General features: G+C 37.0%; 1 non-coding gene across 1 annotated transcript; it reads left to right on the top strand.

The window, feature by feature from the left end:
- Positions 1 to 3,292: 3,292 nt before the first annotated feature.
- On the top strand, positions 3,293 to 3,399 carry LOC115281365. The gene has a single exon (XR_003904267.1). It is a non-coding gene; the product is annotated as a U6 spliceosomal RNA (small nuclear RNA).
- The last annotated feature ends 1,113 nt before the right edge of the window (positions 3,400 to 4,512 follow it).

Raw genomic sequence — 4,512 nt, 5'->3', positions numbered from 1 at the left:
CATTGCCATGTAGTACTCCATCACGCCAGTCAGAGTGGCTAAAATGAACAAAGCAAGAGACTATAGATGTTGGAGAGGGTGTGGAGAGATGGGCACCCTCTTACACTGTTGGTGGCAATGTAAACTGGTGCAGCCGCTCTGGAAAACAGTGTGGAGGTTCCTCAAAAAACTATCGATAGAACTCCCTTATGACCCAGCAATAGCATTGCTGGGTATTTACCCAAGGGATACAGAAATGCTGATGCATAGGAGCACATGTACCCCAATGTTCATAGCAGCAATGTCAACAATAGCCAAAACATGGAAGGAACCTAAATGTCCATCACCTGACGAATGGATCAAGAATATGTGGTATATATTCACGATGGAGTATCACAATCTTTAAACTGGTAATGTTTCTTTCCAGTATGGATTCTGTGATGCTTAGTAAGGTTTGAGTGCTGTCTAAAGGCCTTGCCACATTCTTGACATTGGTAAGATTTCTCTCTAGAATGGATGCTGTGATGTCCAGGAAGGTAGGAGTGCCTATTAAAGGCCTTGCCACATTGTTGACATTTGTCAAGTCTCTCTCTACTATGGATTTGCCCATGTCTATCTAGTGATGAGCAGTCCTTAAAGGTTTTACCACAAGCTTCACATTTGTGGGATTTCTCTCCAGCATGCATTCACTGATGCTGTCATAGTGTTGAGTGCCAATGAAAGACTAGGCCACAGTCCTTACAAGTGTACCTTTTCTCTCCAGTACCAATTGTCTCATGTGTATTTAGTCTTGGTGACTGACGAAACGTGTTTCCAGATTTATTACATGTGCCTGGGTTTGTTCCCACACAAATGGTCTGATGATCACCAACACTGGAGGACAGCTGCAGAGGTTTCTCACATTCATTATATTTATCAGAATTTTCTTTCAGATGCACACTCTTCTGTATAATACATTGAGATATTTGAGAAAAGACTTAGTCATTTTATTGCATTCAAAATGGTTTTCTGGACAATGAGTATGCAGACATTTGTCAACATTTGAGCCCTGGTTAAATTTCTTCTCAGATTCACTGCAAACAGCAATTTTGTGTCCATTCAAAATCATCTTGTGATTCTGTAGGGTTGACTTCTTTGTGACTGCTTCTCAAATTGATACCACTTAACACTTTCTTCTTCAGTTTTAAATCTATGGTTCTCAGAAACGTTTGACTGAAAGGTCAATCCAATCCTATTTTCAAATTGGCTCAAATACTTATTTTCAACATGGATGAGGTCACTTTCCTGATTTTCCCAAATTTCTTTTGACAAATATATATGTTTGAATATCTGATTTGAGGTTTTGGTTACTGAAACATACCTCTTAACAGAAGTAGCTAATTTGAGAAGGGCGGTTTTACCAAATACTTTATATTTTTCACCATTTGGGGCAGAGAGATTCTTCTTGTGGGCAGATGTCTCTGTTTGGATATGTCCGTCATGATATATGTGAGACCCTTCACTCTCCCCATTGTTGTCCCAGTCAATCATTAAGTGTAAATTCTCAAGGGTACTATGTTCCCTTTTAGAGAATGAGGTTCTCCAAAGTGTATTATGACACTTTTGGAGAGAATGTTCTACACACGGCTTTGGCAGGAAGTTTTGGGTGCATTGTGAAGATATAGCTGAGAGATACCAAATAACAGAAAAGTAAAATCATCCCACTTACTACTCTCAGATGAATATACTGAAGACCTCTATTATACAACCTTAAAATCAATCAGAAAACATCAGTCAAATGTTTGAGAAGGAATCATCAGGGCCTCCTTCCTCCCCGGACACAACACTTGCACACAACATACGGACCATACAGCCTAATTGAAAATTCGGCAGTACTGTCATGCTACAGTGCAAATCATTTCCCTATACCTCAAATAATCAGGAAAAGTACCACAAGAACCCAAAATTACCACAGAAGGAAACAAACATAAAAAAGTGAAATCAACAAAATAGGATACAGTAAAACTAAGACCATATCAACCATAAGAAGGATTGGCTTTCAGAAAAGATCAGCAAAATTGATAGACCTTTTAATCACGTAAGCATGAAAGAAAAGAGACCAACTAAACTCAGCAGTGAAGTGAAAGCAGACACATTATAACTGATACCGCTAAAATGAAAATGACTAAGAGGCAATGGATAATTATATGCCCAGAATTTGATACCAATACATGAGAATGAATTAAAAAAAAAAGGTATAACCACATATACTCCATCATGAAAAAAATTACTACCACCACCAACTAAGTAGATTGAAAGAGTAATTAATAACAAACAAACAAACAAACAACAAAAAACTAACTCCAAAGAAGGAAGAGTCCTATGTCCGATCAATTCACTGGATAATTCAAACAAACTCTTCATGAAAAAGTATTTTAAATCTCCTCACGTATTTCCAAGAAAAGAAGAGAAGGAAAAATATGGAAATCTTCTTTGTGGTAGAAGCATTACCAGATTACCAGATCAAAGGAAGGCTACAAATGCCTAAGAAAAGCATTTCTGTTCACAGATGACACCACCTATAGAAAACCCTAATGAATCCTTACTTTTATTTTTTATTATTTTGGTCATCGCTTTTATTATTTTTGCTAAGTGTTTTTACTACTTTCAATTTCCCTGTTTTTTAATGCTAGAAATGCTTCAGTTAAGGAAAACATTGAAATAACATTACACCAAAAGGAACCAAAAAGGGAAGACACTTAGCTGAAATTCAGTAGAGGGAGAAATAACAAAGCAACATCTATAATTACTTTATTTAGAAAGAAAAATTAGAAGTAAATTAAATAGAGAACAGAATAAAAAATAACCTAACATTTAAAGTAATGCCCAGTTTAATAAGAAGAATAACAAAATTGGTAATGCTTCAACTACATATATAATTATATACTAACAAGTCAAATAACTAGGAAAGAAATTCACTGGAGCACCTGGGTGGTTCAGTGGGTTCAATGTATGATTTAGACTCAGGCCTTGATCTCATGATTAGTGAGTTTGATCCCCACATCAGGCTCTGTGCTGACAGCTCAGAGTCTGGACCCTGCTCCGCATTTTGTGTTCTCCCTCTCTTTCTGCCCCTTCCTAGAGCACATGCTTCCCTCCCCCTCCCTCCCTCCTCCTCTCTCACAGAAATAAACATTAAAAAAAAGTATTGCACTTAATTCCTAAAAACGCACAGGTTACTAAGATTGACTTATGAACCTTAAACCCAAGAATTCAGAAATCTTCTTATATCTGTAAGAAGAATGAAAGCGGATTTCAAAATAAAAAATCTCTCGTGCTTGCTTCGGAAGCACATATACTAAAATTGGAATGAGACAGAGAAGATTAGCATGGCCCCTGTGTAAGGATGACACACAAATTCGCGGAGCCTTTTTTTTTTTTTTTTTTTTTTTTTACCAAACTTGACTTGTCACCTTTGTATAATTAAAAAACTCAGAAATTGAAGAAAAATAAAGATTGTGTATTCAGTACAATTAGTGTCACCTTTTTAACTTCTGAAATAATAGTCGTTGTTAATTTGTTCTCATTTATAAATAAATCACATTGTATTAAAAAAAACTCTCTCAGCACAGTAAAGTCCAAGATCACATGCATTCCTTGGTCAATTCTAACTGATATTGAAAAACAATAATTCGTGGCACCTGGGTGTCTCAGTTGGTTAAGCTTTGGCTCAGATCATGATCTCACGTTCATGGGTTCGAGCCCTGCATTGGGCGCTGTGCTGACAGCTCAGAGCCTGGAGCCTGTCTTTGGATTCTGTGTCTCCCTCTGTCTCTGACTCTCCTTTGCTCAGGTGTTTGCTCTCTCTCTCTCTCTCAAAACATTTTTAAAAACCCATAATAATTAAATATGGCCTTTTCAAAATCCTATAAATAGTGGAGGAACGGGAACATATTCAAAACTATACTGTGAGGCCAGTATTACTCTGCCATCAAGCAGGATATAAGAAAAAAAAAAGTCTGGTTTGTTTTATGGAAACATTGGCACTCTGGTTTCCTTTTGACACTGAGTTGCATAGTTTCTCCACTTCTTCATTGTCAATCTGCAGGTGTCTTTATGTGTAAGCGAGTCTCTTAGAGGCAGCATACAGTTTTTTGTTTTTATCCATTTTGATAGTCCTTGATGTGGATGTCTGTTTCCTTCCAGGATTATAGAATATTTCTGCTATTACCTCTTGAAATAAATGTTCTGTACCCTTTTCTCTTTTTCTTCTGAGACTCCCATAATACAAATATTACATTTGCTGGAGTCTCTGAGTTCCCTAAGTCAATACTTCTCCTGTCTTTTGCTTACATTATTTTTCTTTATTTTTTTCTTTTAAGTGACAAAGTCATTGCTCTACTTCCAGCCTGCTGTTCACTGCTAAGCCTGTTTCCAATCTCTTTTTTTTTCTTTAAAGAACTATTTTTTTGAGAGAGATACAGAGAGTGAAAGGTGAAGAGAGGCAGAGAGAGAAGGAGAGAAAATCCCTATCAGGCTCCATGCAGTCACTGC

This window comes from Suricata suricatta, chromosome 16 (assembly GCF_006229205.1).
Source record: "Suricata suricatta isolate VVHF042 chromosome 16, meerkat_22Aug2017_6uvM2_HiC, whole genome shotgun sequence".
Lineage (NCBI taxonomy): Eukaryota > Metazoa > Chordata > Mammalia > Carnivora > Herpestidae > Suricata > Suricata suricatta.
The sequence above is the reverse complement of the archived record's forward strand: the minus strand, read 5'-3'. Positions and strand labels throughout refer to the sequence as shown.